The 14946-nt window shown below is 40.3% G+C and overlaps 1 protein-coding gene across 2 annotated transcripts in view; it reads left to right on the top strand.

Annotated features, from left to right (window-relative positions):
- Window positions 1–14946, top strand: part of LOC121503574 (glutamate receptor ionotropic, NMDA 2B) — a 276993-nt gene that overhangs the window by 35255 nt on the left and 226792 nt on the right. The window lies entirely within an intron of this gene.

The raw sequence follows: 14946 nt of genomic DNA, 5'->3' as shown, positions 1-14946 counted from the left end.
CTCAAAATTTGTGGGAAAGAAGTTTGTACCCTGTGTGTTTAAGACAAAGTATCCTGCTTCAGAGGGGAGAGCCAGCATTGTTTGGATCAAATGAACCCTCTCTGAGGGCTTAATTCAAGAGGAACCCCTTTGATTTGACCAGGATTGATATGAACTCTTTCCTTTTCTCATTCAAAAATGTTGTGCCAAGATTATGGATGAGTGTTTTAAGACTGAAAAAAAAAAACTTCCTGTTTCATGGCGAACAAAAGAATTGGCCATAGCTATGTTTTTTGATGTGACTTGAGCTAAAGCTGACTTGAATCCTCTGGAAAAAAGGCTGCAAACCATGACCACAACTTTCATTTTTCATGTTTACATTACATTAGAGGGAAGTATAATGTGGAGAGAGAGTGATTATTTTTTCCTTCTCACAAATGTAATAAATTCCGGGAAATGTGATCATTATTATGTTTGCAGGAGGCGCCTGCTAATACATTTGTGGTAGTATTACATTAAAAGCCGCAGATTTGTAATACAGTTGTAGTTTATGACGTTTGTGGGAGGTTATTATGTTTGCAGATATTTTACAGAGCTTTTGTGATTGGTTGAAGTTGCTGAAAACCTGCAGTGATTGGACACAATTGTGTGCAGAAGCGCTGGATATTGGTTGAATAAGTGCTGCAACATTTTAACTTACTGGAAGTGCTTAATAATTAAAAGATGACTTATTTGTTATTTCTGGTGCTGATGTTTGAGTGCAGGGAGTTGATTTATCTCTTACATCCTTTTGCTTCACATAGCAAGAACACTACAAGACTGCACAGTCTTTAATGTGTGAAATGCAGTGTTTAAGAATCAGCTTTCTTCTGCTTGCTGATGTACAGCCAGGATGTAATTAATGGCAGATTTCTGCATTGAAACGTAACAGTGAGATTAATGTGCTCCTCTTGGTTGCATCCGTCTTCCTCAAAAGTGTGCCGCTGCTGCTGTTGCTGCTTCTGCTGCCGCGGTGTTCTTCTGCTGAATAGGCTGATGTGCTCCTGTGCTTATTTTAGGAGGAATTCATAATTGACACCATTCTCTCTGCATGCTTATATTTTAATGGAAAGGGAAAGTTTTTTCCCCCTACGACTGTGTTTTTCAGAAATTGGAGCAGACGGGAGAGCTGTGGAGTTTGGTGGCTTTTCATGAAAAAAGGAGAGGTGGAAAAACAAGGAGAGGAAGAGAGGAGAGGGAGTGTTTTGGGAGTTGAGAGTTGAGATGCAGATGTGTGTTTTCTCCTGAACACAATGACTTTTGATGTGCTTGTGCTGATTTCTGTCTATTCTATTTTGGCAGCAGATTTACACAGCAGGGTGGAGTTTTATCTCATTAATTCAGAGTCATTTATGGAAGCTTTTCTGGCACGTTTCTCTTTGTAATGAATTCTAATCATGAAGTTCAATCTACGCTTCGGTGATGTTCGATGATCTTCTAATTAAATAAACTTGTAACTGAGCTGCAGGATGAATATAAGCCCCTAACACTGTGTTTATATCATTAAATATTAATAGTATTTGGGCTGTAAGATCTGGTGTTCAAGCTTGACCTGAAAACACGTCTTAGATCTGTGTGGCAGCATCGATCGGGTTGCAAACAGCGGATCAATAGATCTTCAGTCATGCTCGTCTTCAGCAGCAGAGCACCGACATAAGTCACCTGGAAAACGGCCTGCAGATCGGATCATTAGCTGAGCACTGCACTTCCAACATTTGCTTTGGTGGCATCTGTTATTTTCTGGCACATGCTCAGACGCTGCTGTGACGAGGCTTCAAGCGCTGTCAGGGGTTGTGCTCCAGTTGTTCGATCTGATCTAAAGCCCAGTCCGTGCACAGTAACTTAATCCACTGAATTTTTCTTAATACTTATGAATTATTTGTTTACATGTGGGGACTGTCACTGGTTGCAGATTCTCATTTTTCTACCATTTTCATACTATACTCAGATTGTAAAAGCATTATTGCATTAAAATGCCATGTTGCTATCAGGGGTGGTGAAGACCCAAATACGCTCGTATGACTTGTGCAATATCCATTCTTTTGCCAAAAACCATACATTTTTATGTATTGCATGCCATTTTACCACACTGTTATCCATTAATGAGTTGTTTCAAAATATCTACAGGAATCTAAATAACTAACTTGCTTGGTATGGGGACATTTTGGGGCTTTTTGAGAGCCTCTGACCTCACTGTTGGAGTCAGGTTTCCCAAGGAACTTTATCTATAATCAAAATCTATTTTGATGCTTTTCTCACTCTTTGTCCTTTACTTATGACACCAATTCCAAAAAAGTTGGGGCACTTTGTAAAATGTAAATAAACCAGAATGCAATGATTTTCAAATTCTGTAACCCCTATTTCATTCACAATAGAACATAAACAACATATCAGATGTTGAAACTGAGACATTTTAACATTCTCGAAGCTCATTTTGAATTTGATGGGAGCAGCACATCTCAAAAAAGTTGGGACAGAGCCATGTAGATGATGGGGTACTCAGAGTCTTTGCAGTTTTATGTTGTTCCACATTGTTTAGACAGTTTTTCACAGACTGGTGAAGCTCTGCCCACCTTTACTTCTGTGAGACTCTGCCTCTCTGAAATGCTCCTTTTATACCCAGTCATGTTGACGATTAAAGTTGGAAATGCCCCCTACAGCCTTTTTTTATTGTACCACGTACTTTTCCAGCCTTTTTTGCCCTGTCCTTACTATTTTGAGATGTGTTGCTGCCATCAAACCAAAATGAGTTGATTTTTAGAAGATGGATGTAACTTTATAATTTTAGACTCAAGCTCTTCTTAGCGTATACCACTTCTCTTGTAAATGTATTGTCATCATTTTGTCTTTCCACCAAACAATAGTGATATTGATAAGGACTCCAAACAATAAGGAGAATCAATAGGGATGTCAATATCTCTTAAAATGAACAATCTCCATCCCTAGTGAAAACTGATGCTTTGACATCAAGGGAAAACTTAAAATGTTAGCATTTGTTTGAATTTATTTGTTAATAGAAGGATAGCTGTCAAGGCGTTCTAACACAACTGTAAAGAAAAGCGCAAAAGAAAATCAACAAATACAGATCATAAAGAAATTTCAGGAGTTTTATGGATGGAGCTGTGGAATTTTTAGGTGGAAACAGCAGAGTGAAGGTGTGCTGTATAAGGTGCAGTTTATTATTCCAGATTTCGGATGTGGACTTTGTCGGTTGAGATAGCTACAAGCCTGTGCACCTTTCGTTTTGCAAATGAAATTCAATATAAAGACATCTTCAGAGTTATTTGAGTGATATTTAACAACATTTTAAAGTATTACAGTATTGTTATTTCTAATGCTGCTTGTTGGCTACCCCGAGAACTCTGCTGGTGGTTTGTTTGACAGTCATAATCAGGGGGATGAGACGTCCTGATTTCAGGCTTTGTGTCCCGACGAAATTGTTAAAATGCCAGTATGTCCCATTTTTGAACAACCCCTGTCCCGATTTTAACCAATGAAACACCAAAACACTGCACCATGCACCATACCTCCAACACGTTCTCTGTATTCGCCTGTATGTCACTCATCTTGTTGCCTAGAAAGCTGCTTTTTGACCAGTAGAAAAACACAACTAACCTACTCCATGTCAAAAGTCACAACTGATTTGTCGGCAAATGTGTCAGTCAGTCTCTGAGTACCAAAGGATCTGCTGCATATTGCCAGGTAGACTAGTTGTCATGCTACGTTGGAAGTCACTTTAGAGCTCCAGGAGAATGACTACGCTGTATTTTGCACACACTTCAAGTGTGTGTGTTTTCAGTATATTTCACCATACACCCCATTTAGTGAGACAATACTGGTGATATTTAACTTAAATGGGCATCTCAGGGGGGCATCTTTGTAAAGAATCTGAGGTTCTATAGCTATACAGCAGGGACAGATGACACCCTGTTTAAAACTGATTTTTTAAAGCATAAAAACCACATAGTTTATTTATGTTTCAGTTTAGGTTATAATGGCCACAATATGTTTTTAGTCCCACTTTGATTTTGTTTATTATTAATAATAACAATTAAATGTTTTGATTGATTTTGGGTGATGCTATATCACTGCTGAGGCTTTCCTGGTGTTCAAAGGTGCGCTGACGTTAAAAATCCCATTTGACCATGAACTCATACATGTGTGTTTGCAATGAAATTTACGTGTCCCTAGCTGCTCTGGCTAATCTACTGTTAAAATGCATTCATATTGTACTACACTGTTCTCTAGTTTTTCTGTGTCTTCATTCAGCAAAAGGTCTCAGTCAAAATTTACTCTGATTCTGTTATATATATAAAGCTGTCTCCATATTTAAATCCATGCAGTCTCTGTCCACATTTCTGCACATTTCTCGACCTGAATGCTCTGTAGGTCTGAGAGCAGCTGAGCTGAAGAGCGGCTCTGCGCTGACTGCAGCTGACTTCACGTTTTCCGGCCTCACCCAGAGGTTGTGTTGTCGAAGCGGGTGAATGATTTGTTTCTGCGTGTGAGTACGCCACAGGTCAGCATCTTTACACAGCCGCGATCGACAGGAAACACTTGTGCTTGGGCCTGGAGGACTTACAGGGGGGTATTTGGAGGTTTTCAGCTGAATGATAAACCAAACATTTTCTTTATTTGTGCTCTGCTGCAGTAAAGTTTGAATGGGAGAATCAATACAGCAGTGGGGCTTATAAAATACAAAACAACATGAAATATTGAGTTATTCAGGTGTAGCACAGACTTTATGCAGGTGTTACACAAGCCCTTGTGTAGGTTGTCAAACTTTGATGCTTTTTAAACAATACAATGTCTTTTATAATGATGGATAGCATTAAAGGATATCGAAGCTTTAAAATGACATTCTCTCATCACATTTTTTGGCCATAAAGATACCACAGACCTAGGAGAGAGAACTTTTTGTTTTAAATAGGTCAGCAAAGTTTTGTCGGTGTAAATGATTCCAGAAATCAAAACTTCAATATGATTTTTGTGAAAATCACAAGATTTTTCCTGTTTGAATACTGAGGCAGCAACAGTAGATGTCTTTTATACCAAATATTGGGTGATTTTTTTGTTTGAGTCATCAAACATTGCAGCCAAACTCCTGCACACTGCAGCATGTCATGTTTTGTGGAATTTAAACAGTGTGCAGGAGCTTGCCTCCAAATTTTGTTTATCAAAATGAGAAAATTCTCAATATTTGGTGCCAAGGGCTTCCATTTTGATGCCTTGGTGTTGAAACATGTATTGATATCCTTAGTTTTACTAGACTTGTGTGAAGCCAGTTGGTAAATTAAACTCTTGCCAAAACCAGTCAGGAAAAGGTCAGAAACATCAGATCTTTTTCACCAAGAGCAATCACAGTCACAGCACTGAGTCTGTGTGGATAGGTCACAGTCAGGCTCGCGTATCTGGGCGCTGCAATTTAACTTTATTCTTCTTTTCAAAACTGCTCAAGCTCAGCCAGGTTGTGCAGGGATCTGGTGTGAATAGCCACAAATTGTCTTTTGGATTGAGGTCTGGGCTTTGACTCAGCCACTCCTGAACATTCACCTCTTGAAACCCTTTCTATGTAGCTTTCGCTGTATGCTTCGGCTCATTGTATTTCTGGAAAATAAATATTTTCCCAAGCTGTAGTTCTCTTGCAGACTGATAAGATTGTCCTTCAGGATTTGACGCATTCATTTTACCCTTTACATTTAAAAGCCTTCAAAGGGTGGAGAAGCTTTACCACAGCATGATGTTGCCACCACTGCGCTTCATAGTAGTGATGGTGTGTTTAGCATGTTGTTTGATGGCCAAAAAGCACCATTTTGGTCTCATCAGACTGAAGATCTTTCTTCCAATTGACCATTGAGTCTCCAACATGCCTTCTGGTGAACTCTAGTCCAGATTGAATCTGAGTTTTCTTCAACAGTGTCTTTCTCTTTGCCACTCTCCCATAAAGTTCTGACTGATGAAGGACCTGGCCAACAGTTGTTGTCTGTAGAGTCAGCTGCTGAAGCTTGGAACTCCTTCAGAGTAGTCACAGGTGTCCTGGTGTCCTCCTCACTAGTCTCCCTGTTGCACGCTCAGTTTGTGAGGCCATTGATGATGGATTAAACTAAAATCTGGGGGATGTTCAGTGCCTTGGATTTTTTTGCATCCTTCTCCTGACTTTTACTTTTCAATAACCTGTTCTCTGAGTTGCTTAGGGTGTTCTTTTGGCTTCATGGTGTAATGGTAGTGAGGAATACTGATTAAATACCTCACACAGTGGAAATGTACCACATGTTTTTGTAGTCTTTTTGTCAAAAAAGCCAAAATATAACGACTGTGATTGGTTGAACATCAAAAAAATGGTAATCCAAAGGGGTGAATATTTTTTATAGGCATTGTATTCATGTCATGGTTATGTAAAGCATCTATCTGGCATGTCAGGTTAAAAAGTCACAATGCTTTAAAAACCCAGGATTCATCCGATTTTATTAGTGTCATATCAAAGATTTAAAATCCTACATGAGCTCTACTCCACACATCTCACTGACTTTTAGTTCATCACTGATTTACGTTTCCTGCCTCTTCAGCTGCAGCTTTAATTTGTAATAATAACACCTGAATCAAAGTGCATGATTAATGTCAGACTACCTGAACCTGATTAATGCCTTGTTGTGCAGAAGCTGCAGCTAAGTAATAATGTTTAAACTTATTTTTCTTCATTTCCGCTCTGTTTAGCTGCATTTTTCTTCCCCGTTATGAAAACTGAAACGGACGATAAATCAGATCACACCAGAAAAGGGATTACTTTCCCTGCTCTACATGTGGCGAGTTACGCCCCCTTTGTGATGAAATGGGCGGTTATTATCTAAACATCACATTATGCACTAAAAGAATCCTTCGAGATGATGTAGCAGAGATGAAATTCAACTATCCTCGTTCTTCTTCACCTTTCAGAGGCGAGGAAACCTTGCTCCGGTCACCCCAGGCAATGCTCTGCCCTGCCTGTCGCCTCGCAGGCTCTCATCCTTATCCTCAGCCTGTCCCCGGGATCTCCTGCAGCCTTTCACTTCATTTCCAATAGATAATGTTAAAAGTTATTGATTGGGTGGTGCTAAGGAAAAATGCCCCCTGGGAGTTTAGCAGAAGAAGTCCCAACAGGGAGCTAATTCCTCTCTGAGGGACTTCATCCATGTCCTGTCAGGGAGCATGATATGTGGCGCTGAGGCTGCAGAGAGAGAGAGAGAGAGAGAGAGAGAGAGAGAGAGAGAGTGAAACATGAAGGAGGGGGTGGAAATAGAGTAGAATATGTGTTGTGTGCCGATCTGTCTTATAATGCACAGAGAGATGCAGTGACACTTCCAACCAGGCGGACAGACAAAAGGCAGCGAGAGGAGCTTGTGATGTGAGCCATTGTGAGGGTACGAACATAATAGCTTTGTCAAAGTGTGCCTGATTAAACTGGGAGCACCTGAAGACGATGCAGCGCTCACGCAGACGTTTACCCTCTTCTGCGGATTCAGTCGATTGTTCCCATTTTGCATTGATTCCCCAAAGCCCAAGTTTCACAAGTATTGAAAATGCTGGGAGCGCTCCGGCTGCTCAATTGTAAAAACTCCTGACAAACATTTCTCCATGCGAGGGATTTTGTACCTATGGATGAATTATAGATCGATTTCCTCACACTGTCGCTGGATGAGGGTGCTGGGAAAAAAAGCTTGAGGCTCGATTGTGGCGCTGCGTCAGATGGTTTGTGAATATCTCTCACAAAGGTGGTGGGATTTCAGTAAAACTGAGAAAAAGATGCTGCTTATTCAAAAGAGTTTCTTACCAGAGTAATCAATCCTTCAGGCCTGTCTATGTGGATTTATTTACTTCTGTTTTTCAGTGTGTTAATTCTTTTTGATAATACGTGCTTTTGTTTGTTTTAGAGAAGAAGACTGATTAATTTCCAAAGAAACTTTAGCCATCAGATGCATGTTAATTGATCATTTACTTGAAAATATTAAGTAAAACTATTTCTTTTAATTAAAGGGATAAGGATGTGCACAAGTTCTTGAATACTTGTTACTCGCAGTAGTACTCATTGTGCACATGCTATTTAATTCCATTATTTAACTGATTTAGCATGACATGCTTGCTAGAACTTTCCAGGTTTGTCTAACTGAATAGACTCGATAAAAACTAACAAAAAGTAAGATGATTGTAAACGGTGTACAACCACTGTTTTTAGTCATGGCTCTGGCTCTATGAGGCCAAATTACAGCATCAACAACTGCTTTACAACAGCTACGGTAACTTTTAAGAGACAAGCGAGTCAAAAGGAAAAACCAAAACATTAGCCATTAGCACTGGTTAGCTCACGCCGTTTGAAAAGATTCCAGAGGGGAGACAATTGGCCTGCTAATAACAAAAATCTAGCATATAGGCCAGAGTCAAGCGCTGCCATTTAACTGAGATCAGCTGATGGCCAGCTGATTGGCTTATTGCACTCATGCCGCCATATTTAAACTGCTCTTTCCTGGCTACCTTATTTGCCGCTCCCTCTACAAGCAGCTTCTTGCAACACTCCTCCACTCCAGCTTCTCCTCTATGCTATAAAGCGTTATCAAAGTCATTTTGTTGTCACTGATGCCTGCTCTGCCCTGGGGTTTATTGCTGCTTCTCTCTCTGCCTCGGGCTTTCCTTGTAGGCACAGGAAGAACAGGAACAGCACGTGCTTTCCACACAGGCCTGTGGAAGGGCAGGAGGACCCCAGAACAGGACACCCTTCCCTGTTAAAATGTTACCATGTTACAGGGTCATTCGGCAGGCGCTTTTGTCCTAAGCGACTGGGACAGATGTGCATGACGTTAAGGATCTTGCCCAATGATCCACACTGGATACTCACTGGTCATGGATATGAAACCCCAGTCTGCTGTAACAAGTCAGGAGTGTAACCACTGAGCTATCCAGCTGCCACCAAGAGAAGTGGAACCAAATCTTGAGGGCAACGGGACTTGACTGATTTTCTTGAAAACGTTTCACCCCTCCTCCAAAAGGCTTCTTCAGTTCTAAATGTGACTGAGGCCTGGACTAGAGTATAGCCTCTGTAGAGGGTCTAACACTCTGACATAACTCAGTCAACAGTTACTTGCAGCAGGGCTCCCATTATGTCAATAAATAAACAGATAAATGTTTTTACTTTTTGAAACATGCAACATTGAATAAAATGTTTATTGCTTTAATAAGTGAAAGTGAATATTTAGGTTTTATAGTGTCCCATCTGGTAACTTGGAAGAGATGGAACTTATGACCCATACTGCAGCCACTAAGTGAGAGAGCTTCAAATGTTTTGCACTGCTTTTATGTCACCTGTCTTCATATCCACACTATGGCGACCAACAAGGACAAAAAGCCCCCATCTCCCCTCCTCTCTTTGTTTTTAAACCTTTAAGGATCCTAAACACTTCAGACTGCTGTTCCTGCAGAGCTGTCGGAGGTGAACATGAGCAGAATAACAAGCGTGTGAGTGCATGCTTGTTCCTAATACAGTCGGTATCGCATGACAACAGCTTGCCAATTAATTTAGCATGAGCGGAGGAAGGGTGATGGAGGGTGACGGGGCCATGAGGGAGAGATGAGAAGGTACAGAAAGAGCAGGGACACAGATGTGAGAGAGGCTGAGGTCTGGGTGTAAGTGGTTGTTTATGCAAGTGTGAAGGTGAGTGACGGGTGAGGGGTAAATAAAACACGGGTTAGGGACAGACTGGGGGTTAAATTTGGACCAAGAGTGGGTCAACTCTAAAGATAAGACAATTAGAAGAGAGTCAGACACGCTGATCGTAATTAGGGCTGAGAGAGAGAGAAAAGGGGGATGAGGAGTGAGAGGGAGTAACAGGAAGCAAAGAGTCTACCGGTAATGACCATCTGCAGTGAAAATTGCTGTTTACAGTATAAACACAAAGAAGATAGATTTGTAAAGACACCGATGCTGAAGTCACACTACACAATCTTTTGTCTGTAACAAGCAACTTTACTGTGCCAAAGCCAACCTCTTCCATTCATGCCAGAGCCAAGAAATTCTACCATGGCAACAGAATGACAGTGTTTAAGTCAGAAGCAGAAGGAGGAGCTGGGGTGGAGGAGGGTTGCAAGAGCAGCTTGGAGAGTAAAGTTAGCCAGGGCAGTTTGAATAAGGCAGCATGAGTGCAATTAGCTAATGGCGTGCTTACAGCAAATCAGCTGGCTTTTAGCTCATGGTAGCTTGTCTTAATAGTATTGACTCTGCAGCCTGCTTAACCTAATGCTATATGCTCAATATATGGCTTTCAAGGCAGGAAGAGAAGCAGCAAAAAATCCAGAGAGGAACGTAGCCAGGCAAGAGCGGCTTAGATAAGGTAGCCTGATTACAATTAGCCAACATTATGCTTAGAGCAGATCAGCTGATAAGGGCATGGGTGAGACCAGCTGATCTTGATTGTATGGACGCACTGAACAGCGCGGCCTGCCTAACCTAATGCTATAAGCTCAATATATGGCTTCTAAGGCAGGGAGAGAAGAAGCAAAACATCCAGAGCAGAGCAGACATCAGTGACAACTGAATGACGGTGATTAAATTAGGAGCATAATGAAGGAGGAGCTGGGGTGGAGGAGGGTTGCAAAAGCAGCTTGCAAGAGAGCGGCAGAATGTTGCCAAGAAACCTGATTGCAATTAGCCAATAGCATGCTTAGAACAGACCAGCTGGCCACCAGCTATAAGGGCGTGGATGAGATCCGCTGATCTTGATTGTATGGCAGTGTTTGACTCCGTAGCCTGTTGGAACAAACACTCTATGCTTGATTTTTTGGCTCCTCCATAACACAGTTCCAGACTTAAAGAGAATTGTTTAGAAAAATTATTTTTTAAGCGTATGAAAGATTGTTCAGTAAATGTAATCTCATACAATTCAAAACGCTCTATAGAATTGACCACTCAAGGGGAAAGCTGCACAGCTTTTTAATGATGTTCACCTCAAGACTAGATAGGAACAGGTTATTAAAAAACATGGGTTGTCATTGCACTCAAATTATTTGAACATCATCCCTTCATATGCTGTGTTTATCCCAAAATACCTCTGAGCATTAGACACTTTGCACCATGAGTGAAGTTAACCACTCAGTTAGGTTGTGGGGAGCAACTTTAATTTAACATGTATGGTGTGCTGAAAATGATGGAAGAGCCCTTCCTGGTTCATTTTCATTTTAGTCGTTGATACTTGTAGGAACATGTTGGAACATTTACTGAATATTTTGTTGGCAAAAAAGTGAATTTAATGTTGTTTTTGTATTTGTTCATTAAAAATCAATACAACATTTTTGGAATAAAAAATAGTTCCTTACCAAAACTATTTTTCGTAAAATATTTTCCCTCTTTGACAGTTAAGATACAGAATAAATGACACTGTAATGGATGCACGCTTCGTAACGAAAACAGTTGATATAAACATGATGTCCCTTCTTTTTTTGTTGGTCGTGTTGTGTAGGCAGGAAGGATGCAAACATAGATGGTTATACACAGAGCCGTTCTGTTTGCAGGCTAACAGACAGGTATGTAAGTATTTGTATAAACCAGACCTAAACAGCAGGGATGTACCCACGTAAAAGATTCAGGCACAAGAAAAAGCAGAAAATAAGACTCTAGGAAAGAAAAACAGCGCCATTAGCTTGCAGGTAGGGGTGCTATGTGGGCAGGTAGACAAACTGAAATCATAAACAGGTAGGCAGGCTGGTCCAGGCAGAATTTCAGCAAACAAAATTGCAGAGAAATGTTCTGAATAAACGATAAGCACATCAGCGAGATGCTCCATTACACTTGAAGTTAATCAGAGTCAGTGAAGGGAGAAGGTTCAATTGGCCTTAAAATGTCTTGGCCTGCTAAGTCTACAGGACGGCTACCGTCTGTATTAATCCTCAGGACGAGCTCTCACCAGAAGCTGCTGCTGCTCCAACATGTGCTAACTGGTACTATAAATCCCTCTGAGGCTTTATCTCGGCTGGACAGCAGGTATTATGGGGGGCAATTCTTATCATAATGTTGGTGCAGTTATCAAGGTGTGAGTGTGGCTGGCAGTCACTTATGGGGAAGACACAAGGGAAATATAAATTAAAGACTATACAAAACAATTTTAATTTAAGCAGTGATTTACTTCTGTGCGTGTAAAGTTTAAACATAATTGTGTCTTTAGGGGAACAGGTTGGAAAAATGTTTGATACCGTTGTTTTTTTTATATTATATCTTTTAAAATGTTGAAAATGTTATTTTAAGTTGAAAATATTTGAATTTAAAAGAATCTACGCTAGGTCTGCAGTGTTTTGATTACGAAATCTTGTGCAAAGTGCAATTTAGCTGGAGTGCAGGAGTTTTTCTGCAATATTCATTCTTCTAAATCAAGAAATTACCTAATAATGGGTGTCTAAGACACATTTTTGTTGCCCTGGTATTTTAAAAGGTATCCATCATTGGATATATACTTTTATCATCCGTTCACAAATAACTTTAACTTAACTTAACTCAGATTCATTACAGGAAGCTGCAGAAAAAAAAAAAAGATTTATCCACTTGCATTTACTTACCAATTTACTGGTCAAAGTCTGCAACTTTTCAGAATGCATGCATGTTTGAAAGCAGCCTCAAAAAACTCGAAATCACCAGAATTCCTCCGAGATGCTCAGAATCGTTCTTGGCCAAGTATGCTCGCACAAACTAGCAATTTGACAACAAGCAACTATACTGTGCCGAAGCTCACCTCTTCCATTGATGCCAGAGCCAAAAAAGACGACCATGACAACAGAATGACACTGATTAAGTCAGAAGCAGAATGAAGGAAGAGCTGGGGTGGAGGAGGAATTTAAGAGCAGCTTGCAGAGAGAGTGGCAAAATGTAGACAGCCGTGACATAGATCAAGTCAGAGGAAGATTGCAGGAGGAGCTGGGGTGAAGGAGGGATGCAAGAGCAGCTTGGAGAGACTAGACTGCAGGAATTAAACATCAAATATAGAAATTAAAACTGAGCATATAGCATTAAAATTTATACAAGCCCTAATACAACATTTAATGCATTTAATGCATAAATAGTATAGTTGCATAGACAGCAAGATGCTTAATAAACATGACCAAGAAGGATATGATAGCAACTGTGTTGCAGAAAATAAGATGGTTATAATAAGTAAGATAAGTTAGCGTCTTTATATTTTGCTGTACCTTATGATTTTGAATGATAGAATCTCTGTTATTTTAATGATTGATGGTATCCTACAGTGATGAAGCTTAAAAAAAATTCAGATCTACTGTCATTAAAACCCAAGAGAAAGGGAGCACTGTCTAAACTGCAAAAATACACTATATGCAAGCATGTCTATTCATTGGCAGGAGTTTGTCTGCAAGTTTTGGTCATTTAAAAAACAAACTGCCAAGCAGTGGGTGCCTGCATCTTCAGTTTTTGTTGTCATTTATCATTGTCTGTTTGGAGAGTCATGCTGGTGTATCTGTGACAGCAGTAGCTTCACCTGAAGCCTGAATGTTTTTACTTGCAGGGACTCTGCCGCTGCATGCACAGCGATCAGCCCTGACAGCCTGACCAGTTTCCATTAAACAACACATTTGGTAGCATAAGGTGCTTCAGGTCATGTGACTGACATTGCACGTCCTCCAATGTGACTGTCATGCATGTGCACATGCAATTATGGTAAGACGATGTATTGGACAAGCCAAAATAAGAGCACACTCGAAAGATCAAACTTCTTAAGGAGCATGAGCAAAAGAGACTGAAGTTTCAGCTCTCAAAAAAGTCCTTTCAAGTTCTTCTGAGGCGGCTCACAAGAAAAGCAGAACATTGTACATACATGAAGCTTGTTACATGTTGCAGATTAAACCTTCACAATAAGACAAATGGCTTCCTGGAAAATGTCAGTGGATTATTTGGTGTTACCAAAAGAAAAGCAGTGAGGAAAACCATCCTTTTTCTCCAGTAAAAGCCGAGCTCTGTTTTTGACACCGGGATAATGGTATATTTCATTATAAAGTCCTGTGGAATTCTATTACCCGTCAGGACTAAATTGCCCTCTGACATTATCTGTAACTGCTGCCCAAGTGTCTGATATCTTTTATGAAGTACCCAAGGCCTCGGGGGAGCAGATAACCGTCTCCTCAGTTACACAGTGTGGTTAAAGTTCTCTTTCATGCAGAGTCTGCGTGTTTGTGTGTGTGCTGAGTGTAAGGGTAAAAGAGCAGAAAAAAAGGCACAACTTGGACAATGATGATGCATGCGATTACAGTTTTCTTCATTTGCCTCTGCAAAGTTTTCACACGTATGGATGTGCATTTGTGTGAGAACTCCACATTGCTTATAATGTTGCAGAGATACAGTCATGTGGTCCTTTTCTTCTTTAGGCTTCCTGTAAAGCAGTCTGAGAGATTATTTATACGTATGTCATATTTGTAGTGTAAAGGATTCGTCACAAATTAAACTCTGATATAACTCTTGTAAAAGTCAAACAATAATGATAGTTTTAAAACATGCCAGTAAAAGTATTGCGATTACAATTGTGAGGACTTGCAATGTCAGTTAAGTGAATTGAAGTGTGTTATGCTACATACGTTGTTTAACGAAAACCTAAAAATGCAGCTTTTTACATTTCCTTGACTGATCTACAATAAAAGTCCATCTAATATCACCAGCAGCAGTCAGGGAATGGTCTGGGGAGCATGCACTCTGTGTAAGAGCGTTCAGACTACAGGCAAAGTTGCAGACATCACAGATACACCAGCATGATGCCTGAGGCAGACACTTAAATAATAAGGCCAATCTAAAGTTTGAGTATTCCCGCTATCAGCAGCACCTTTGTGTTTATTAATGCTGTGGTCACATATATGACCTGTTAGCTGCACACATGCTCTGCTGATCTTTATGTAGCTAATTAAAATAAAAGGTTT

The sequence above is a fragment of the Cheilinus undulatus genome, linkage group 21, assembly GCF_018320785.1.
Source record: "Cheilinus undulatus linkage group 21, ASM1832078v1, whole genome shotgun sequence".
NCBI classification, from domain to species: domain Eukaryota; kingdom Metazoa; phylum Chordata; class Actinopteri; order Labriformes; family Labridae; genus Cheilinus; species Cheilinus undulatus.
The sequence above is the reverse complement of the archived record's forward strand: the minus strand, read 5'-3'. Positions and strand labels throughout refer to the sequence as shown.